The following is a 25182-nucleotide window of genomic DNA, read 5'->3' as shown; positions in this document are numbered from 1 at the left end:
ATGATTGCATCTTCTTCCAGGGAGAATTGATATCGAAATATCAGCATGTTGTCATCCTTATGCAAAAACAAAAGAATAACAACAACCAACCTTTACCAGAGAAAGGTTGAAAATCGGTTTTAACAATTGCAAGCAAAAGTTGAAAACCGTCGAAACACATATGCTTTTATGTTAAACCAAAACCGATTCAACATATTGTGACTTTTTCACATATTGTTTCTACCAGAACCCCTCATGATTCTTTGATAAAGCCTACCAACATGGGATAGAACTTAATCCTTCTAAATCAAAAAGTCACCCAAACCACAAGGGTTCACAACATTATGAGATCGAATATTAAGGTAGTAAAACCGAAATCAAACATCCCATAAACATACATAGCAATAAGATAAAAGCATTCAAGCACAGGTTATGTAAACCGAAAACTATCACAAGAAAAATTATAAATCAAATAATTTTATTCATAATAGTTTTATTCACAATAGACCAATACAATCATTGAAAGAAATCAAAAATTGATGTCTATTTTTCTAGATTAAGTATTACAACATATAACTTAATCTCTAGTGGTGCTCTTGTTGTTCACTGAGGTCTCTTCAGTGTTCAAACTCTTAAAGCATGTCTCAAGAGACTTGTCAGCAACCACTTCTTGTTTCTCAAGTTTTTCGACTTGAATCTTCATGTCAGCAATATCATCTTTTGTTTCCTCAATCTTATCTTTGAGACAATCTTGATTTCGAACCTTTATAATGAGATTGGTTCTTAGTTCCTCAAAACCTTGGATATAGTCTATCATATTGCCAGAACGAATCCACTTGGTTTTGGTTGGATCTTGTAGGTTGTAAGCCAATAGACATGACTCATCTTGTGATCCAACTGAACTATCAGAATCATAATCAGACATGATATTTGAAATGATCTTCTTCTTCCTCTCTGTATTGATTCCTTGACAATCCTTAACCTTTTGAGCTTCCTCCTTATTAGCCTTTGAGACACTGCGAGTTATTGGAGGCATGCTCGGTTATGAATAAATAAATATAAGAGGATTAATCAGGGTTTCCGCATACATGTAAGAGAAAGTTTCTCATTTTAAAAGAGACAACTTTCGGACCGAAAGACCTCTGGAGAATCCGAAAATATAAAAGAATATATTTCGTCTCCTTAGTCCGAATTTCTCAAGCTGAAAGGTTTATTAAAATTTGAAAATTCTAAATAAAACCTCTTTTTGGAAGATCATGTTAAACATGAACATTTTCAGACAACCATGGATTCGCAGCTACCCATATAGTGTCACGAAATTTTTCTGATAAACAACTACACAAAACAAATGCGATCCTTTTTTATTGCGCCTTTCCCATCCAAGTTTATGAGCATGAAAAAGATGAGAATGCACAATTTTGAGACAAATAAGTTGCATCAGAGTAAGCTTTTTCCAGCTTACAGTGAATATCAGAATCATAGTTCATGTTTCTTTTCGGGAATTTCTACCCAAAAAATTTTCTCCCAAGACGACGATCTTTTCTAACTTGAGAGATATGATCATGTGGAGAAAACGTACTAATGTGAGAATTCTCAGAGATAGATAAATCTCTCTTAATTCTTTCAATGAGATTTTCATAAGATTTTCTCATTCTAAGGACTTCCTTATGATTCACATTAGTATGATCATCTGAAACAACTATAGTAAATTCCTGATTGTTTCTTTTGGCAGAGATTCTCTATTTCCCTTCCTTCTGAAGTCGTTCCTTATCAAAACCAGAATTGTTTCGATATGGGTGCAGAGGGACCTTTTCCCAGAAGCGATTGTCAACTCTTTCCTATGACTCTTTTGAGTTGATCTTATCGGGATGTGGTATAATCTGTCTTTCTACTGAGGAATGATCTTCAGTTTTTTAAGACAAGAAACTTCCTTCAAAATTTTTGCCACCGTATGTTGAAGAAGTATAAGTTTCCAGTCAAGTGACTGAAAATTGTATTCCTTACAATCACCACGGAATCGGTTCAAAGTTTCATTTCGACAAGATTTCGTTTGATCATCAGTAGATCTAGAAGCTGGTTTCTCATCCTCTTCTAACTTGATGTAGTTAGGCAAACTACCATCATCTTGATCTGTTTCAGATGTGATTAAACCGGTTTTATCACAGTCTGTAAAAGTCGAGCAAGGACTTTTAGTTTCCTCATCAAAAGAAATCACAACAACATCATTAGTTAGAATCATATGACGTGTCTCTTTATCTGTAAGAGATTTACCAAGAGACTCTAGTTTGACAGTGAGAACCATTTTCTCTTTGGATAGACAATTCAGTTGAATGTATTTTTCTCTGATCTCTTGTTTAAGAAGATTTGACTCTGTCTTTAAAATTATTACCTTAGAAGACAGAGATTGTATAGGCTTTAGGAGTTTTGCCAACTCTTTATCAGCATCTTCTCTTTCATCAGAGATAGACATATATGTTTTCGTAACTTCTGGATCATGAGTCAACGAAGTAGTAACATCTTCAACTTTTAAGTATTCATACTCTTGCAAAACGTTAACTGAATCAGACATTAGATTCAATTCTTATAGGTTGGATCGCACCAAACACAAATTTTTAGATCTTTTCATGTTTGCCTGCTCTGATACCAATTGAAAAGGCGAGGGTACCCAAATATACCTCAAGCTAAAACTTTTCCTACCTATAATTCCTTTCTCCGAAAGTGATTGTCTATGGACTGAGTCGAGACAATGCAACTAATCGGTTCACACTTCGTGTGATCGTCTATGGATACGAGATCGAGACAATACAACAACGAAGTATGTTACTTGATAAAAAGGTTCGGACTTAACCAAACACAATAGGATTCACTTATCAAGTAAATAGGAATTAACGTTTGTATGATTTACTTTAATTATAATAAAACAATTATAATGCGGAAATATAAAGTAAATGACACAACAAGATTTTATTAACGAGGAAACCGCAAAGGCGGAAAAACACCGGGACCTTTCCAGAATTGAATACTCTCAGGATTAAGCCGCTACACAAAAGTACACCTAACTTCGTATAGTTGAGACCAGGCAACTAAACCTATAGTTCACCTAGTTCCGTCTGTATTCCCACGCCTCCGACCTATGAATAAGTCACGTACTTGGAAAAATTCCTTTGGTTCGTATTCCAAATAGTAAAGGAACAATAAATTTGTTTGGTATCAAATCTATTCAACCAAGTGATATGAGTCGGACAAAGGCTCTTATGTTTATCTTAACATAAACTCCTTCGTCAGGTCCTTAGATCTATCTTATGTTCAATTACCGAAGTAATCATTTTAAGATTAAGCCAACAACACTATTGACCCAAAGAATTGTGTTGATGCCGATCTACTCAATTAATCAATCCAATTTATCACAAGGATAAACCGATTATTAATTGGATCCTCTTTTACCGAAACAAATATTGTGCACACCAAAAATTATGAACCCAAAAATCAGAAATCTTCAATATCTTCTTCGTCTTCAAATCTTCTTAGATCTTCAATAAACACCTGCACACAATCACTTGAATCTCTTGTAATCAATCACGCACAGAACAGAGTCTGTTAACAATGGATTACCACAAGATCGTATTTAGAACTAACAACAGTCTAAAGATCTCTGTCGAAACTTTGAACTAGTTTGAGTGAATCTTATATCTAAAGAGAAGATTCTCAAGCATAAACAAACTAGGTGCAATCAAATTTCAACCACCGTTAGTCAATCAAATCAATGAAAACAAAAGATAAACCACAATTATCTAGTTTCCCACCAACGGTACTAATAGAGTTTCTCAATCCCAAAGGACACTTTAAACTGAGCGGTCGTAAGAGATTTATCCAAATTAGGTTACTCTCCTCTCCGAATAGGCGGCTACACCAGTAACAACACAACAAAGAGGAAGTTTATTGTTACGAAGGATTAGTTTGCTAGAAAGGAAAACTTCAATTATTTATAGACAAGGAAGTTTGGACACCAAGGAATTTCCAAAACCAAAAATATTCTCAAGATATTCATTAAAGCACAAATTCGGTTTCTATAATTCCTGGAATGCTCTGTCCAAAAATAATGATCGAAATCTCTCAGAAAATCGCTATTAGTAAATGCACATTACTAATTCTTATTTTCCTAAAAATGAAGTTAAATACCTTAATTAAAAGATTCTTAACTTATTTATGTTTCGATCCTGGGATTCTCTTCCCTTAGCTATTAAGGAATAACTTTGAACAATTAAAGAAATAAACATTCATAGCACGTGTTCAAAGTATGTCGATATCTTAACTTTGTAAGTTCTCTTTCGCACTTACAACCTTGAAACCGATTTGCCACACTTCCAAATAAGTTTAGAATTGGTTCAATCTGACTTTCAAGAACTATGTGATTGATCAAATAACATTCAATCACAAATCATGGGTTTAACGGTTCTACCAAAACAAGTTTCGGTTCTACCTTCCATGTGAGTATTGTGCATAGTCACACTAGCTTTCCAAAATTCGGTTGACTAGGTACTAGGATCGGTTCCCCACATTGTAGATGGGGCAAAACGATTTGCTGGTTTTTACGGAATTAAGGAGACGACCGTACGGAGGAGACTCCTTGAACCGAGCGAAATGTTCAACCTCACACAGATGCACTGCAAGAAGGAACTGCTTTGAATTCGAGAGATCAATCTGTAGTACTCCGGCCTAAACCAAGACAATGGCCGTTCCAGAGTAAATTCAGTCACAAGAGAGGATGGGTCGATCTGTAGGAGGGAAACTGAGAAATATGTGGAATCAATGGTAATCAAAGATTGTAGGTGTGTTATATATTCTGAATAAGATAAGTTCTGAATGATTGAATCTCTGTTGAGAATGATTACTCAGATGTTGAGTTGTTAATATCGTGTTGTCTGTTTGACGTGAGATTCTAGTTTTCAATCATGATTCAAAGACTTATTTATATTGTTGGAATTGTAGACACCATGATCCCATGAAGTGTGACAGTTGATGGAATCAAAGAGTGGGGAAATGGAAATCGTGTTTGAAACCAGTTGCTCATCGTGCAGAGACTTGGTCGATTTTCCATCCACTACTTTGTTAAGTCCTTCAACTGATTGCACGACTTGCTCACATTCCATCGTGTGTATGAACACACGTGCCATAGATCGCCAGTCAAAAACCCTAGTTAATATCCCCCCATGTGACACGATTCACGTCTCGTGGTGTAATTAGTCAGTTGTTGACTTCATGACTTCATGGGACGATGAGTCCATGTATTTGCTGAGTTGAACATGATTTTGCAAAATTTTCTGAGACTCATGAATTAAACGTGTCTGTTGAGGCAGAGGTATAATTCTCACGTTGATAGTTGAGGCGAGCAAGTATTGCTCATTCGATAAATTTTTGAATATTGAGGGTTGAACCAATATTCCTTGGTTTGAGCAAATATTGCTCATCTGAACAAGTGTTGCTCGTCTGATAAATTATTGGTAGCGTGACCAAAACAAAACATTAATTATAATGCTGATATTTGAACCGAGTATAATAAATGATGATTATGAGATCGTCGCAAAATTATTAGCGTTCGAATCTGGAATTATGATCCTTGGACTCAGAAACCCTAATTTGATCAATTGATGACCAATTTGATGGTTTATTGAAAATTCAACCATGGAATGAAGGAGGGACCGGCTACATGGGATCATGGATCGATCATGTAGCGCTCGTATGCTCGAGTGAGCAAATACCAAGATCAGAGTTGGTGAAAGAATGATCAAATGTTGGTTCAATCATTCCTCATACAATGCTCGTCTGAGCCTTAGGTGATAAAACCTAATTAATTATGAAAAGGTGAGGGACCGACCAAGGGGTTATGAAACCGGCCCTGGACGGTCAAGGGATCGAATGACGATCATTCGATGAAAATTCCAAAATTATTTGGAGGAGTTTTGGACCTAATACGTGCAATTAGGTCAAATCATGAAAATACGTGGGACCGGCTCCTTGCGAGCCAAAGAGCCAACCTTGGTCGGTCAAGGTAACATGCTCACGATGTCAAAATGTTTGTGTCTCAGTCCTGAGAATTTTGGTATTTTATGGCGTGCGTTTGAGCAACCATTTGAGAAAATATGACAAAATCAGGGTTTTGCTGAAACTGAGGTAACTTCATGAGATGAAGGAAAATAATTATAAAATGAAGGAATGATGAAGCATGGGACCGCTGAGGCCAAGGCATGGCCGGCCGGTCAGTGACCACGGTCCCATGGTGCCTTTCCTAATTTTATATTATTTTTCATGATTTTATGCAAATATCATGAAATCAAGGAGTTTGTTGAAATTAAGGAGTTTCCTTGAAGTGAAGGAGTTTCCATGGGATCAAGGAAACAAATAATATTAAAATAATAAAATAAAGGTGTGTGGGACCGGCTTTGAGCATGGCCGGCCGGCTGGGGCCCAGTCCCGTGCGTTTCCCTAATTTTATGTAATTTTTGTGTACTATTTCCATGATTTGAAGGAATTTTCATAATTTGAGAGAAATACCATGAAATCAAGGAATTTCATGGGATCAAGGAAACTTAAAATAATAATAATAAAATAAAGGGACGTGTGGGACCGGCTAGGGCATGGCCGGCTGGCTGGGGCCCGGTCCCACGAGTTTTCCTAATTTTATATTATATTTTTCATGGTTTTATGAAAATACCATGAGATTAAGGAGTTTACATGAGATTAAGGAAATATTAATAAAATAATAAGGAACCATGAGGTGTGGGGCCGGTCGGGATCAAGGCATGGGAGGTTGGCCAATAAATACGACCCCACACATTTTTGCCAATTTTATATTATTTCCTTGGTGCGAAGGAAACACCATGAAACTGAGGAGTTTCCTCAAAACGAAGGATATTTGTTCAAATGAAAGGATTTTCATAAGATCAAGGAAAATAAAAAAAAATATGATAAAATATAAAACTGGCATGGGACTGGCCACGGCACGGCCGAGCGGCCAGTGGGCCCAGTCCCCCAACACCTTGGTCAATATTTTATTATTTATTATTTTCTTTCGTATTTTGCATAGGTTCATCGTTTTGCCGTATTTTGAAATACTCGTTCGTGCGTTCAGGTGATTGTTAGTGCATCATCGTCGAGTACACTTGCACCTTTTGAGTCGGGGCTTACTCGAAGGTAACTCAGACGCCCGTACATTGAATATTTATTACTAACACATGGAATTCTGCTGGGAAGAACCGTAGATTGAAGTAACGAAATATTACGAAAATATTTGAATATTTTCCGAAATTCAGTGGATGAATCCAAGAATTTAGGAATAATTAATTGATGGCTCTATACTAGTACGATCGTCTAGGAGCATTAATTATTCTGAGAGACATGAGCTAGTTGAAGCGTCATATCCTTTATATAGTCAGGGAAAACTGTTGTTTGTATCCTGAAGACGTTATTGCTCTATTCTAGCAGGCAAGCTGTCTAGGAGACGTCCAATCTTGTGATTCTATGTAGAAGTAATTACTGAAGTGTTCAGTATTCATGAGATATGTCGTTGACTAGCCGAGAGACTACATATCTGCATGTACTCTGAGAGACGGTATTCTCAGTCAGAGATTCGATGAGAGACCCGTGTCTCGATACTCGCGTCTGATTGCTGGATCAGAAGTTCGTATAATTATGGGTTTACGATTTTAGCCTTTGTCGAAAATCCACCATTTACATTAAGTCCCCTGCTTAGTGAGGGACAGTTATGTTCCTCAGTCAGCATTGAATGGTGATTTTCCAGGTACAGACAAAAATAAGTAATTGAGCTTATAAGATAAAATGTTACCGGATTTAGACAGAATGAGCAAACCATGGTTTGAGCGCAAACCCCAGTGGCATAATAGAGCGTCATCCAGTGAGCATAAATTGGTGTAGAACCGCTGATTTGATGGTGGAACCTTGGTTGGTTTAGGATTCACGGATCTAGGCCCAAGAAAGGAATCCGTTTTAGCGCGGATGTTCGTTCGTCCGTTCGTTAGTTTAAGAAACAAACAAAATAGACCTGAGTCTAATGATAAAAATTTTGTCTATGAGCTTTCACGAAAAACAAAATTTTATTTTTTTAAATATGTGAGATTTCACAAAGTGGAATAAACTCTCATTTCAAAGGTGGATGCTCGTACGAGAGAATTTTTTGAACAAACGTGCGTCTGTTAGTAATAAAATTTTATTTATGAGCTTTCATGAAAATTTTATCTTGGAGCTTTCAGAAATCTTTGAAAATATACTCTCGCTTCAAAGACACATGCTCGCGTGAGAGAGAAAATATATATATATATATATATATATATATATATATTTTTTCAAACTTACGTGAGTTTCACATTAAATATATATATTTTGTAAAACGAATGTTTTGATTTTGAACAACTGTTGAAAGTAGACAATTATACATGGTGAAATAATGTCTATATGTAAGTTTTCACAATTGTAGAATGGACGTCTATTCAATTTTTGAAAAACCAGTGGATGCGAAAATTCACGTGAGTTGTTCACGGTTTTATGAACATCAAGTCATGATTTTGAATAATGAATTTTGCTCGTCTTTGCAGGTTTGAAGGAATGAGCAAGTTTTCGAAATTCTGACGTTATAATCACTACAGCTAGTTAAATCGTAAATAGGTAAGAGTTGAATTGTTACCATTTTGTTACGCGTTTGTTATTGGTATATCCATGACTCCATGTCTTTCTCCTCAGATAGTGGTGACTTCTGGTTACAACCACTCTTCTGGCCCTTCCGAGGAATGCTCCAGAAATATCAAGTCAAAGATGAAGGCTTCTGCAGATGTCCATGCCGAGGTGAATCAACCTTTCATAGATACTGGAAAGATGATGCATTGTATGTCTTTCGATCATCTGAGAGTTGTCCGTGGTGGAATCAACGCTTTCTTAGCCTTAGCGGGTGCAGAAGAGAAGCATGGACGAGATGAGTTATTACTGAAAAGTAAAGCTGAAGATGAAAGGCTTGCAGCTTATCAGCAAAACGCCGCCGGCTTCAACAAATGATACTAGCGGCTGAAGATGAAGTCTGATCTCGCGCGAAAGGCGTAGTTTCTGATTCAGATGTAGATGAATGAAGTATTTCGTCGTCAGAAAATTCAGAAGTCAGGTCTTCATTGAAAATGCTGTAGAATCTTCGTCCGATGTCGGATTTTCGTGATCTACCCATGTTTCTTCATCCTAAGAAAATTTCCAAGCTTTATCAAACAAGATTTTTGAGTTTTGAGCATGTTTAGGGCCTGAAAAATGCGAAACAGTAAACTTCCAGGAGATTTTCAGATTGTATGTTGTCTAATGTTTTGGCCACATCGCCTTGCTCGTTTCTTAAATTGCTGTGAATTTTGGATATGTTGTAGAGAACATCCATACGAATAGAATGGTATATGACCCATCCATAGATTATTCACCAATTTCTCCCAGATCGTCGGTTTGTACAGGACAGTGTAAAATCATCTCAGACGAGCTTGCTGTAAAACACCCATGTTGTGTCTTTAGACCGTTCGCTTGTGTCTTGAACGATTGATGAAGAATTTTGATGTTATTGATTCAATTGAGATCATGACTCCTTGATTGATACATGAGCATAGTGCTTGCAGTGCCATCTTGTTTCTGTCAGTCGTAGAAACATCACTTCCGAAACCCTTGTCACGGGACCACTACTGAGGTTGCTCTCAAGAGGGGGTGATGTAATGACCTTGATTACATGTCTCGGTGGCAGCATTTCTTTTATGATGAAGGACCAGAACATGGGAGTCTGATGTCACGAGTCTTGGACTGTGAAACTGATAGCCATGATCAGTGGATCGTCAGTCCCCAGTATCTTGTTAAATCTCTCTTTTTGTTTTCCCTTCTTCTGGCAAGACCTAGATAGAGGACCCAGGTAGAAAAATTGATGTAAAGACCTAGGTGGTCGAATTTGGAGGTACCTTGATGAAGGACTTAGCGGAATGACCTGGTGGACACTGATCGACTGTGGAAGTTATGAATCCCGTCTAAGAATTGTTGCTTACATGTTGTATGCTCTGGAAACTGTGGGAACCTCTTACGACGTCGGAATTCGATGCTTGACCCCAACTTTTTAAGCTAAGAGACTGAGTTATCACATGAGAAAAGAATCACTCAATTTGGAGTTGTAGAGGTCAGCCAACGAAGCGTGCACATTTGTAATCCCGTACAACTTTTTCGGATTTCGTAGACCTGACGGTAAAGGCCGTATCTTTCAGCTCGTATGTCCTATTGATGCACCCTTTTGGTATGTCGTAGCAGAGACATAGAAGAACATCTTTAATTGAGGAAGTATTATCATATTCCTCACTCATTGGTATGTTTTTGTAAACCCATGGCCTGAAATGTGTTGTATCTCTTTTGTGGAGGCGATGAGAACATCTTGTAGAAGACTTTGGTTTGTGCCCGTCTGTCGTGTAAGCTTTGGAAAGGTGTTCATGTTTTCAGGTATAAACATTTTGACATGAATCCTTAGGGCTTGAAGAAGTACGATCCATAGAGTAACGCTTCATAGAATGGATAGTTGATGAAGCCGGATGTTGCGCCTGAGACTGATGAGATCACAATTGAATTTCCTCCAGAAATTCTTGTTGATGCTGAGACCATGAACGATGTTCCTCCGCATATCCTTGTTGATGACGATACTATGGTTGGAGTTGCTCTAGAGACCGAAAAAGGCTAGAACCATGATTATCGATTTAGCCTTTGCTCCTTCACCAGTAAGCCTTTTACATTCACGAACTAGTTGGTGAGTTGAGCATTCCTAAGATAAAGATGTTCTAGGATTTCAACCCAAATTCTCTTGAATATGACTTTACTGTGAAGTGGCTGAATCGATGTTGTTGTGGCAGATAACAACGGAAGTCTCCATTCTGGATGTGAGGAGAAAAAGTTCCTTGGTCGTGCAAGGCTTGTGATGTAGAGAGGTTCCGTTGATGAATTTTCATGGAATCACATCAGATTGCAAATTCCAATAAGATCGAGTCCCCAGTGTATGTTGAAGGAGTTGGTGCCATCCATGGATGAATGATGTTGCATCTGCTTCAGAAGTCTCATCGTGGGATAATGAAGAATTATCGATTGTAATTTCGTTACACTTTGATTGCGCTGGTGTTGAATCAGTGTGTCATCGTCGAGATATTTGTGCTGAAGCCAGATGCGCCGTTGTAGGAGGTGTACTCTTTGATTGGGAGTACAATTTGAAGTCTTCTTGAGCGTTGAAGCGTCATATCCCTTGAGCATGTCTTAGGTTTGATCGTTTGGGTCCCAACTATCTTTTGTTGATTCGGCATTCCTTTAGTCGCGGTAGTGAGATTCAACACTTGTGCAGACATCAGAGCTTTCTGATTTTGTGGCACACATGAACACTCCTGCAAGGCTATGGAGAAATGCCCAAATTTTTCTTTGACATGCTTGAACATCATCTCAGTAATGAATGTCTCAGTGAAATTCTCGATTCGGAGAAATGTCAGATTCAACCACTTGGTAAAATATTGCTGAAGTGAGATTATCCACTTATAGCGTCTTGATGCTAGAAGAATTGAGTCTCATGCTAGAATAGCATGTGAGGAAATAAATGACATAGCCATGGGAGGAATGAGACTTTCCTGAGTACAAGACCTTTTGATGAATGTCTATGCATTTTTTGCAGGTTCTTGTTTCAACCTCGTCAAAGTTCGAAATTCCTCCAAATGCTCTGATGATGGAACGTCCGTCAAACCTTCTGGATCAGAACTTCCTTAGAGAGATGTGTAACCAAAAGCGCTTCGTAAGTACCCATCTTTTCATCATGGATCCACGCTCGTCTGAAGGATATGTCATATCCTGGATCTCCTGATTATGTGAAACTTGGTTTCCGTCCAGGTTGAACTTATGTTCACTTTGAGAGTGATGTAGCCATAAGTATTTCCGAGCGTTCCTTCAAGGTCTATGATTGAGATGGGAGCATGAGTAGCTCCTTGTTGAGTGATACCTACGGATCTATGGTTTTCATTGGAATGTTGTTGATGGCGGTGCCAGCATCGATCAACGTTCTTCCAAATTCGTTTCTTCAGGGATTGACTATGGTAAGCAGTCCCCAATCGTACATCTCTTGGTCTGTGGATGGAGGTTCAAGAAGTATTTTCGGAATGGACTTATTGACATGATGTGGTTCAGTACTGTGAACATGTCTCTCCTTTATGCCTTCGACAGATAAAGAAGTTCACGTTCGACCAAGGATTGAACTGCCTCTTTGATAGGTTGTTTAGAGAGTGTAAAGTTTCTGACTGGGAGAGGATTCTTGTGTACTCCTTCAGTCCCCAGTTGAAGCTATTGTGAATCAACCTTCTCTTTGAAAATGTGCTTCAAAACTCCGCAGTCGCTTGTGGGATGATTGACGAACCTGTGAAAACGGCAGTAACGAGGACTTTCCATGTCTTCTTCAGTTGGTTATTTCTTGACACATGGCAACTTGATTGCACCATCTTGGACCCAGACATCCAGGAGTTCGATCACCTCTTCCATGGAAAAAGGAAAGTCAGGTGCTTCTTGATCAGGAACTCTTGTGTGTTGGTCAGAGGCTTGTGCATCTTGCTTATCCTTCCTTTGTGCTTTTGAAGGAGTTGAGGTATGCTTGCGCGGCGGTTTGGCTTTTCGTTTGCTCTATTCTACAACAGTTTTTGTGGAAGGATGGAGGTTTTACTGCTTCTTGATCAGACGTATGCTACCTCGAGTGTCTCGCGGTTCTTCAGCCTTTGTATCTTTTGTTCTTTCCAGTAAAGCGGGCGCAGTAGTTTCCGATCTCTTCGCCGCTTCATGAAGCTCCGATAAGGTCTGGAAACGAAGATTTTCCAATAAAGCTCTATAGACCGGGATGATGTCATTGATAGACAAGTCTACCAGTTTCTGCTCCGTGACGTTTGGATCATGACAGTCCAGGGCTTGGACTCTGAATCTTTTCACGTAGTCATTGGGATGTTCATTGTTCCTCGGAAACATTCTTCCAAGATCAGAGAGAGTAATTTGATCTGACACAAAGAAGTACTTTCTGTAGAAGGCGTTAATCATTTCTCCCCAATTGTTGATAGTTCCTGGTACGATGTTGTTGTACCAGGTGTATGCCCTGCCTTTCAAGGATTTTGAAAATTCTTTAAGGCGAACAACATGGTTATGTTCATGTTCACCCAAGGCTTCCAGGAACCGAGAAACATATTCCCGAGCATTGCATGTTCCGTCATACAAAGTAAAGGTTGGAGAGGTATAACCTTTTGGAAGAGGAATCCTTTGCGTAGCAGCAGGGTACGGAGGCTGGTGACGATGGACATGTGATGTCTTGTCTTTTCCACGGTTTTCCAAGAAGCGTTCCAAATCTTCCCGAGTAATGAAATTTGATGATTCCTTTGCTGATGGATCGTCTGCAGCTTTTCGGACTTCGTCGTCATCCACTGTATGAATTGGAATCACCTCAGGATCAGCATCTGAGGATTTCTCCTTCTCTTTTCCCTTTCCTTGAGTTTTCTCCGACATCTTGTCAGTGAGAGTTTTGAGATAATTACACAGCTCTTTCTGTGTAGCAGCCATGTCAGTCTGATTCTTGGCAAGAGTTTCTTGCACCTTCATGAGATCGCCTATGGTAGGAGGATTTTCTCTGATTTCTTTGGGATGCCGGTCGAAGAGTGATGATTCCTGGGCGGAGTAACGTCATCGCCATTGTCAGAAGCAGGAATAGTTTCTGGAATGTCATCGTTGTTTCTAGTGCTAGCGTCGTTTGTGTTAGGATTTGTAACTGAACCTGACCTAAGATCAACCATTTTGTGAAAATGAGAGATTATAACCGAGAGATTAATCTCCCACTGTGGTTGCCAATCTGTAGATGGGGCAAAACGATTTGCTGGTTTTTACGGAATTAAGGATACGACGGTACGGAGGAGACTCCTTGAACCGAGAAAAATGTTCAACCTCACACAGATGCACTGCAAGAAGGGAGTGCTTTGAATTCGAGAGATCAATCTGTAGTACTCCGGCCTAAACCAAGACAATGGCCGTTCCAGAGTAAATTCGGTCACAAGAGAGGATGGGTCGATCTGTAGGAGGGAAGCTGAGAAATGTGTGGAATCAATGGTAATCAAAGATTGTAGGTGTGTTATGTATTCTGAATAAGATAAGTTCTGAATGATTGAATCTCTGTTGAGAGTGATTACTCAGATGTTGAGTTGTTAATCTCATGTTGTCTGTTTGACGTGAGATTCTTGTTTTCAATCATGATTCAGAGACTTATTTATATTGCTGGAATTGTAGACACCATGATCCCATGAAGTGTGACAGTTGATGGAATCAAAGAGTGGGGAAATAGAAATCGTGTTTGAAACCAGTTGCTCATCGTGCGGAGACTTGGTCGATTTTCCATCCACTACTTTGTTAACTCCTTCAACTGATTGCACGACTTGCTCACATTTCATCGTGTGTATGAACACACGTGCCGTAGACCGCCAGTCCAAAACCCTAGTTAGTATTCCCCCATGTGACACGATTGAGGTCTCGTGATGTAATTAGTCAGTTGTTGACTTCATGACTTCATGGGACGATGAGTCCATAGTGGAAAATGGAAGTTAAACCACTCCAGGACAGGAGGTAATATCACCAAAAATGACCGTGTTCATCAGTGTTCATCAGCTCTAATTTAGAAGTGGTTTTTTCCAAAACGACTGTGTCTCACAAACGTGGAATTTTTTAAAAAAACTACTTCTCCCGGCAGGTCTCACCGTAGTACTGATGAACACAGTAGTTTATTTCGATTATATTTAATAAAAAAAAGGATTTGATTCAGCTGAATCTAAGAAGGAATCAGGAGTAACAACAAAACTAAATTAAAAAGGAAACCAAATAAAAATTTATATTGAAAGATAGATTCAATGTACAAACTCAACCACTTCAAATCACCCAAGTTTAAAATGTGAAAATTTCAATACCAAGAACAATGTTAAACCTGAGTCTCTTTGACAAACCTGACAACCAAAAACTTCAACAATCTATCTCATAGACTCATACACAGTTTAGCATTTAACCCGCAAGACTGTGCCAACTATACCAAGTAATACGAGAGAATTAAAACAAAAGATAGGTACCCAAAAGACTTGTGAAATTGGATAATGGTGTGAATTTCCACTTTGCAGCTAACCACCATGACTCTATATAGCTTGTCTTGCACCAAGCTTTGACTGATGTAGTTGTAGTTATTCTTCAACAATGTCTACAACTCCTCTTGTCCCTTTCTGGTTCATTCCATATAACATGCTTTGCATTATAATTTTTGAGTGATCACTGAAAATAACCATCAACCAGACATTATGCTACATATCAGGATGTAGTTAGGTTGGCTAACAGTTTAAAGCTGGGAGAAATTGATGTTAAAATTAACATGTAAAATGTCTGCAAGCGCCTGACTTTATTACTTAGGAGCTTGAAAGCAGCAAGATATATATGCAGAGATGAGTGAAGTAGGTAAGATAATATCTATTCTTGTAAACATCATAAACAAGTCGAGAATGAGTTAAGTACGTAAGCTAATACCTTTTTTTTTTAGACTGCTAAGTTTTATAATCAAAACTATAGGAATGTAGCGTTTTCAGCTGCACCAAATCCATTGTTCTGTCTGTTATAGCTCCACCAATCAAAGAATGTCACCGTGTTAATTTCAAAAAAATAAACATTAGTACACCGCTGCTCAAACTTGACTGAAAATGCAAATAACTCATGCGATCCATCTCAAATTAAGATTAGATATATTTATAGTTGGCACGATGATATATAATGATATAGTTATAATGGAAACAAATCAATCATACACTACTCTGTTCTAGCAACAAACTACATCCCTACGAGAGAACTTACCCCACTCCTTGCAAACAACTATTTGCCGCCAATGCATAATCAGAGATAGGCTAGTGACTAGTAGCACTAAGTTCAAGGGTTCACCATCTTCACAAAGAAAAGAAAAGACACGTCTAAATGACTTAAGGAAGACATGGTGTGATATTTGAATCCAGCAAAATAAATAAAACGAATTAGTACAAGCCCTTTATCGGTTACGCTGTAAGCTGCAACCATTTGTTCTTCCCCTTCAACTTCTTGTGTCTCCTGCACATCATCACGTAAATGAAATTAAATCCCTGACCATCATATCCTCATAAAACTGAAACATATGTAAGCAAAACTGCATATGAGCACCTCTTCTGACTTCGCACTTTCCTGGTCTCGATGAAATGATTATGAAGCGTCGTGAGGCGGATGCTTTTAGAACCCTTTTGGGTTTGGAATATTCTGGCCACACGAACGATACTGTATGGAACTATTATCTCAATCGTTTGGGTAGTGATCTGGTGCAGATCCATTTAGGTAGGATGGACCTGCCTCAGACTGCTGCTCCTCTTTAAGTTTAGAAACTATCTGTTGAAGCCCCAGATAGGTTTGAAAAGGTATCATCCCTGCACAAGAAGAAAGAAAAGGAACATTTATTTCAAGTAATTCCTAATGGCATTCCTTAGCTAGCTCGGGTGCAATAATCTGAACAGAGAGACTTAAAAAATAAACTCTGTAAAGTCCAGATGCTTTCCAGTTTCCCATCAAGCAAGTAACAAGTCACACTTAAAAAATCAAAAGTGAAAGATGGAACAAGCATACGAAACAGAATTTCCTAGATCATCAAAAAAAGCCTTACTAAATTCGTGCTGCTGAACAATCTCGTCTACCTTTCTCCCAACAAGTTGTAGATAATTCCGAATCCTGGAAAGCACCTGGAGGAAATGAAAAGATGGCAATATAAACACTTGATCATGCAACAAAAAAGAGCGAGGAAAGCTGACACAACTTCAATTATACCTTTTCCTTTGGTAGATTTGCACTTGTATGCTGCAACTTATCCAATCGTTTGAGGATTCTCTCCATATAAATCGTTTGAGGATATACGCACCGCATTAGCCTGTAAACTGAATCATTTGTATGATACTTATTGCAACACTGAGTACACACAACAGGGAGTTGCGGAATAGCAGCAAATGCGATCTGACGCCTTGGATACAAATCCATTTATCTCCGAAACACGGTAGTGGTTAACCCATCCATGTAACAAAGATATGTAGCTATACCATACATGTAAATCATAGATGGTTCAGTAAACTATCAATTACGAGTGCACAGTCCATATAGACATAAAGGTGTTATGTATTTATTGGACAACCTTTACGAAATTCAGAGATTACATGCTAAATTGTGATTTTGTTCCTGTGTTCATAAAGGTGTCATCATGCCTTACATTGGTTGACACATCATGGTCTTATATATGGTCTTCCAACCAAGTAGGAGTTACAGTCCCACGTACAAGATAAAATTCAAAGATTTCTATTTTCAATAACTAACCAAAATGTAAGTGTATAACTAACTGGGGAGAGTCAAATAAGAATCACACACGTATGTCGACTATTATTAAATAGCATGAAATGCAATCAACAAATAGTCTAAACGACACCCCACCTACTACAAAAGAGAGATTGTAGAATTTAAGAATGTGACTGATGTATTTTAAGTCTACTTTTCACTCAAATTACTGCTAAAGAAGAATACCAACCATGCAGAGCCAAAAGGAACACAGGTTTAGAAACCGTCATTTCTTCCGCCACCTCCATAACCACCACAACCATTGTTCCCATATCCACCTCCGCCATTGTTATAACCACCCCCATAAAAGTTCCGGGGAGGTCTCTCATTAGCATAGCTTACACGGATTTGTCTTCCACCTAGATCCTGAACAAACAACAATGTCCTTTAAGCATCATTAGAGATGAACCACAGCTAATTGAATCATTGCAGATGATATCATTCACATTTATACCTGATCGTCCATAGTAAGAGCTTGACTAGCATTTTCTTCATAGATGTAGCTGACAAATCCAAAACCCCTTGACCTCCCAGTTTCTCTGTCCGTGATAACTCGAGATGCACATTATATGGTCCAATAAGTATCGAACATTTCATTTAAGTTAACACAAGCGAAAATCTCCTTATCTCACAATAATAATAGCAATAAGAAAAGCTTCAATTTCAAATTTAGGGATTTTATTTCTTTCACTAGGAGAAGAGATCTTCAACCCACTTGAAGACTTGATTTTGCAGGCAAAAAATATATAAGGAAACACCTTTCTGCAAAATCGAGAGAAGATGAAGAGAAATTAAATCATTAATGATATTAAAAGTCTATCATATTTAGCAAACAAGGACATGATTGATAATACCTGATGATTTCAGGAGCAGAAAACTAATCTATGGGTACAAATTTTTCTTTAGATTTCTATTGATACATGTGTTTTGATTTTGAGATAGGGGTTACGAATTTGAGACAGTGAGTTTCGATCTTTGATGTGAGAGTGAGGTTCGTCTTCAATTTCTAACTTTGATTTCTAATTATTGAGAAACAAATTGGATTTTGAATCTAGGGTTCTTGGAGTTTTTGTTGAATTTGATTAATGGAAGAAAATAATAATAAATCTTGTAAAAAACTTGTTAAGATCGAGTTGTCGATGAACAAGAAGGGAGTTTATGATTTGAGGACATATCTGTGGATGAACAAGAAGGGGATATTATCTTAGGAAGAAGGGGATCTCGTGCTCTGTGAAGGAGTTAAGAAACATAAAAATGAAAAGGTATGTATGGGTATTGTCGTCTAGAACCGGGGCTATAGAAAGTAGTTGAGTGGTTCTTATACTCGATAAGCGAGCCCAGCTTTATTACAAAAATACCAACCAATATAACGATTGTGACTGAAACTTGTTTAATTTTTATCTGAAAAACTACTGTGTCTCACAGCTCATATAAGTACTACTAGCCCAAGGAAGTCGTTTCTTTAAAGCCAAGGAAGTGGTTAAAAATCCATTTTCCACTAGTATATTTGCTGAGTTGAACATGATTTTGCAAAATGTTCTGAGACTCATGAATTGAACGTGTCTGTTGAGACAGAGGTATAATTCTCACGTTGATAGTTGAGGCGAGCAAGTATTGCTCATTCGATAAATTGTTGAATATTGAGGGTTTAACCAATATTCCTTGGTTTGAGCAAATATTGCTCATCTGAGCAAGTGTTGCTCGTCTGATGAATTATTGGTAGCGTAACCATGGTTCAATCATTCCCCATACAATGCTCGTATGAGCCTTAGGTTATAAAACCTAATTAATTATGAAGAGGTGAGGGACCGACCAAGGGGTCATGAAACCGGCCCTGGACGGTCACGGGATCGAATGTCGATCACTCGATGAAAGTTCCAAAATTATTTGGAGGAGTTTTGGACCTAATACGTGCAATTAGGTCAAATCATGAAAATACGTGGGACCGGCTCCTTGCGAGCCAAAGAGCCAACCTTGGTTGGTCAAGGTAACATGCTCACGTCGTCAAAACGTTTGTGTCTCAGTCCTGCGAATTTTGGTATTTTCTGGCATGCGTTTGAGCAACCATTTGAGAAAATATGACAAAATCAGGGTTTTGCTGAAACTGAGTAAACTTCATGAGATGAAGGAAAATAATTATAAAATGAAGGAATGATGAAGCGTGGGACCGCTGAGGCCAAGGCATGGCCGGCCGGTCAGTGACCACGGTCCCATGGTGCCTTTCCTAAAGTGAAGTGAAGGAGTTTCCATGCGATCAAGGAAACAAATAATATTAAAATAATAAAATAAGGGCGTGTGGGACCGGCTTTGAGCATGGTCGGCCAGCTGGGGCCCGGTCCCGTGCATTTCCCTAATTTTATGTAATTTTTGTGTATTATTTCCATGATTTGAAGGAATTTTCATAATTTGAGAGAAATACCATGAAATCAAAGAATTTCATGGGATCAAGGAAACTTAAAATAATAATAATAAAATAAAAGGACATGTGGGACCGGCTAGGGAATGGTCGGCCGGATGGGGTCCGGTCCCACGAGTTTCCCTAATTTTATGTTATATTTTTCATGGTTTTATGAAAATACCATGAGATTAAGGAGTTTTCATGAGATTAAGGAAATATTAATAAAATAATAAGGAACCATGAGGTGTGGGGCGGCCGGGATCAAGGCATGGCCGGTTGGCCAATAAACACGGCCCCATGATATTTTTTCCAATTTTATATTATTTCCTTGGTGTGAAGGAAATACCATGAAACTGAGGAGTTTCCTCAAAACGAAGGATATTTATTCAAATGAAAGGATTTTCATAAGATCGAGGAAAATAACAAAAAAGGATAAAATATAAAACTGGCATGGGACTGGCCACGGCACGGCCGGCCAGCCAGTGGTCCCAGTCCCCCCAACACCTTGGTCAATATTTTATTATTTATTATTTTCTTTCCTATTTTGCATAGGTTCATCGTTTCGTCGTATTTTGAAATACTCGTTCGTGCGTTCAGGTGATTGTTAGTGCATCATCGTCGAGTACACTTGCACCTTTTGAGTCGGGGCTTACTCGAAGGTAACTCAGACGCCTGTACGTTGAATATTTATTACTAACCCATGGAATTCTGCTGGGAAGAACCATAGATTGAAGTAACGAAATATTACGAAAATATTTGAATATTTTCAGAAATTCAGTGGATGAATCCAAGAATTTAGGAATAATTAATTGATGGCTCTATACTAGTACGATCGTCTAGGAGCATTAATTATTCTGAGCGACATGAGCTAGTTGAAGTGTCATATCCTTTATATAGTCAGGAAAAACTGTTGTTTGTATCCTGAAGACGTTATTGCTCTATACTAGCAGGCAAGTTGTCTAGGAGCCGTCCATTCTCGTGATTTTATATAGAAGTAATTACTGAAGTGTTCAGTATTCATGAGATATGTCGTTGCCTAGCCGAGAGACTACATATCTGCATGTACTCTGAGAGACATTATTCTCAGTCAGAGATTCGATGAGAGACCCGTGTCTCGATACTCGCGTCTGATTGTTGGATCAGAAGTTCGTATAATTATGGGTTTATGATTTTAGCCTTTGTCGAAAATCCACCATCTACATTAAGTCCCCTGCTTAGTGAGGGACAATTATGTTCCTCAGTCAGCATTGAATGGTGATTTTCCAGGTACAGACAAAAATAAGTAATTGAACTTATAAGATAAAATGTATATGGTATCTAACTTATATGTGTTGCACATGTCCATAGGATCGGTTCCCCTTTCTGCTATAAACCTTGATGCACCTCATACAAGGATCGGTTTCTTTTGTGATGTACTGCACCTTTTACTAGGATTGGTTTCCCCTTTCCCATATTTGGTCAGACATAAAATCACACACCCTATCATACCATCTCAGGTGATTACTTAAGATCGCTTTCACTAATAAAAGTCATACCAATACATAAGTCGAGCCTTCGTGAATAGTTCTACCAAGAACACAAACAAGTCGCGAACGGTTATACTCAATCACACATATTGGTTGTTCATAAGATATGTAATGAATAACAAAACCAATACGCCTGGTGTTGATACATGAAAAATACTACCCCTTAGCCAGGCTAGTGTACCCTCAAAAGGGAGGCAAACCCCACATAAAACATGGGGACTGAAGCCCAAGTCCACCAAGAAAGTATCCATGAAATGAAAAGGACAAGGGAGGAACTAAGAGGGAAGAAAGAGGTTTTATTAGAGAAGGGATGACATTAGTAGTAATTAAGGGAGTTTAGGACACATGGCATGATATCATGAAAGGAAGGGGCTTTTAGAGAATCTATATAAAGAAGGACAAGGTACAATGGAAAGACAACTCTCTCTCTTACTATTCTTAGAAAAGTGAGGTCATTTGGCTAGCTAGGGCGTATAGAACCTCAAACCTAAATTCACCCCTCAACATTTGGAGACCACACTCGGAGGCCCGTGCCTAGCTCACCATGACACACACAGAAGGCGTTAACTCAGGCGCGACAGAGAGCCCAAAGATTCCCCCACTCAACCAAGAAAGCGAGAGGATAGGGATAGTAACAGACCCGATGACACAAGTGAAAAAACCAGGTTCCACGCGTGAAGAAGACGAACAACATGAAACTGAGGAGGCGCCACCCACCCAGCCTTCCCTCGAGGAACTGCAGAAGGAACTAGAAGGCCATATACGCAGGGAGCAAGAACTGAGAAGACTCATGAAGGAAGCCAATGCCAATAAAATCGCCAAAGAGACAACGAAGAACGCAGAAGAGGAAGATCCCGTAGCTATGACGCGGGAGGCGATGGCAAGATACTTAGAGACGAATAATAGGGTCGTAAAACAAGGCAATTACAACTTCGTGGCGAGTCCTTACTCCTCTGAAATAACAGAATACTAGTGCCCGGAGGATTACACTTCACCCAAATTCAAGGTCTACAATGGTCAAGGTAACGCAAAAGAACACCTCAGTCGGTTCCTATCTGCTATGAATGATCGTGCAACTGATGGGAAACTATGCTTGAGAGAGTTCCCGAAGTCGCTAACTAATACAACTTTCACTTGCTACGATAACCTAAAGTCAGGAAGCATCAGCTCGTGGTCGACCATGTCCACACTCTTCCTCAGAAAATTTTATTCAGCCAAAAGGAAAGTCACAACAATAGACTTTAGTAAGTGCAACCAACGCCTAGGCGAGAAGATAGGAAAATACATCGCCAGGTTCGCCTGCTTACCCTTGACTGCCACGAGGATGTCAGGGAAGAAGCGCTAGTGGAGATTTGCGTGCGAGGAATGACCCCATCCTTCAATAAAATCCTAGTCAACTTCCACTTCCCCACATTTGTGGAGCTTGAAGAATCATCCGCAAGAATCGCCGACTGCATTGAGGAACCGATCTCAGACTACGCTTGTCGAAACTCGGTGAACACCGTTTCAACCACGCCCAGGAATACCCGTCCAAATAACAGCCGAGAGGGTTGGGGAATACAGGCGCTTCCACCACCCCTGCCCTGTAGCAAATAACAAATTGTGGGATTATTAGAACAGTGGGTAGCAAACAAGGAAATCCAACTTCCGCCAACAAAGACTGACCCCAGCGTTATTGACACAAATGACACCAGGTATTGCCATTACCACCGCAGGGTACAACATCCTACGATCGACTGCTTCAATCTTCGGAGGATGTTCCAGAAAAAGTTGGACATAGGCGAGATTGAGATGAGAAACCCGGAAGGCGGCAAAACGACTCAACACCAAGTCATGATGCTCTCCCACAATCCGAGCGGGGACGTTTGGAATCCATGGGATGATGAGGTGGAAGAAGTGTGTGAAGTCGAGATGGAAAACCCAGCATTTTCAAACACGGACAGCGTGGCTGGCCAGTTTTCCAAACGGTGTTAGCTCAACAATTCTTCGACTTCCTTGGTTTCAGCAAATACCAAATTGGAGAAGCATCCAAGGCTATAGCTGCCATAGCGGCAGGAATGCCCTGTGGTATCCTCTCCAAAGAAGCGATTGTGTTCACGAATGAAGATATCTGCTACCCTGGAGAACACCTCAGACCCTTGTATCTCATAGTGCATATCAACAGGAAACCGCTAAAGAGGGTTTTCATAGATGGAAGCACGTCCGAAAATGCCTACACTGCCAAACACATGGAAATTTGATCCAAGCGCCCTGCTACATAGCATAGTAACACCCTGGTCGTTCCACAGTTGGGGGTTTGATCTCGTAGGGCCGATCAACCCAACATCCTCTAAACGTCATAAATACAAAATAACCGCCACTGAGTACGCGTCCAAGTGGGTTGAAGCAGTACCCCTCAAAGATTACGCGGGTGCTACAATAGCCACATTCATTAAAGAGCACATCATTTGTAGGTTCGGCGCGCCCATGATAATCAGGGAAGATAACGCTAAGTCGTTTTTGAACAAAGACGTGATTGACCTGCTCCGCCAATACAACACAAGGCTTCACACGTCAACCCCTTATTACCCCAAAGGGAACAGGCAGGCGGAGGAAACAAATAAGACGCTCATCCGCATCCTCAGTAGGAAAGTGCATGATCACCATAGAGAATGGCATGAGAAGTTGCCATTGGCACTCTGGGTATACAGGATTTCTAAGCGCAGTTCCACGGGAGCATCACCTTATTCGTTAGTCTGTGGAGAAGATGCAATCCTACCCGCAGAAATAGCGGTTCCATCTGCAAGAGTAGCAATGGATAGCCACACCACACCAGATGAAATAAGCTGATTCCCTCATTTAGACTCCACAGAAGAAAGGATAACACGAGCGGAAAGATTCGCAGAAGCTTATAGGAGGCGCGCAGCGAACTACTATAACCAAAGGGTAAAGGAGAGAATGTTCAAGGCGGACGAGTTGGTCTTAAAAATCGCCCCACACGTACAAAGAAATGCCAGTGTCGGCAAGTTCGCTGCAAATTGGGAGGGCCCATTCACGACAAGGAAAGTGGCAGAAAGCGGATACTACAAGCTTCAACTCATGAATGGAACCAAGGTCAAAACACCTATCAATGACAAGTGGTTGAAATTTTTTTACGCATGAGTCACACCATGTAAACATCTGTCTTAAGCTGTAAAAGTAAGTTGATGAAAGTGGTGTATTCACGAAAGGTCTCGGGACATCCAAAGGCGCCTTATTGACTGACAAATTCATAAAAGGTCTCAGTACAGCCAAAGGCGCCTGATTGACTGAAAAATTCACAAAATGTCTCAGGATAGCCATAGGCGCCTGATTGACTGAAAAATTCACAAAAGGTCTCAGGACAGCCAAAGGCGCCTGATTGACTGACAAATTCACAAAAGGTCTCAGGACAGCAAAAGGCGCCTGATTGACTGACAAATTCACAAAAGGTCTCAGGACATCCAAAGGCGCCTGATTGACTGACAGATTCACAAAAGGTCTCAGGACAGCAAAAGGCGCCTGATTGACTGAAAAATTCACAAAAGGTCTCAGGATAGCAAATGCGCCTGATTGACTGACAGATTCACAAAAGGTCTCAGGACAGCCAAAGGCGCCCAACCGACTGACAAATCTACAAAAAGTCTCAGGCTAGCCAAAGGCACCTGATCGACTGACGAATCTACAAAAGATATCAGGACAGCCAAGGGCATCTTATTGACTGATAAATCTACAAAGACCATGGGACCCCGAAAATACCTAGTGATTGTCGGGAAGGCGCGTTTCACTAACGCCCACCCCATCCAC

At 39.6% G+C, this 25182-nt stretch overlaps 1 long non-coding RNA gene across 6 annotated transcripts; it reads right to left on the bottom strand.

Moving 5' to 3' along the window:
* Window positions 1–14888: 14888 nt before the first annotated feature.
* On the bottom strand, window positions 14889–18731 carry LOC113282104. Of its 6 annotated transcripts, XR_003326560.1 has the most exons (10): window positions 18309–18731; window positions 17909–18216; window positions 17645–17820; window positions 16900–17159; window positions 16739–16814; window positions 16249–16505; window positions 16093–16158; window positions 15913–15999; window positions 15592–15673; window positions 14889–15342 (listed from the first exon to the last, which is right to left on the bottom strand). It is a non-coding gene; the product is annotated as an uncharacterized LOC113282104 (long non-coding RNA). The 6 variants fall into 6 exon arrangements; XR_003326556.1 differs by having other exon boundaries at window positions 15913–16158; XR_003326559.1 differs by having other exon boundaries at window positions 15592–15999.
* Window positions 18732–25182: the final 6451 nt, after the last annotated feature.

This window comes from Papaver somniferum, chromosome 5 (genome assembly GCF_003573695.1).
Source record: "Papaver somniferum cultivar HN1 chromosome 5, ASM357369v1, whole genome shotgun sequence".
Classification (NCBI taxonomy): Eukaryota; Viridiplantae; Streptophyta; class Magnoliopsida; order Ranunculales; family Papaveraceae; genus Papaver; species Papaver somniferum.
This window is presented reverse-complemented; position numbering and strand designations above follow the sequence as displayed.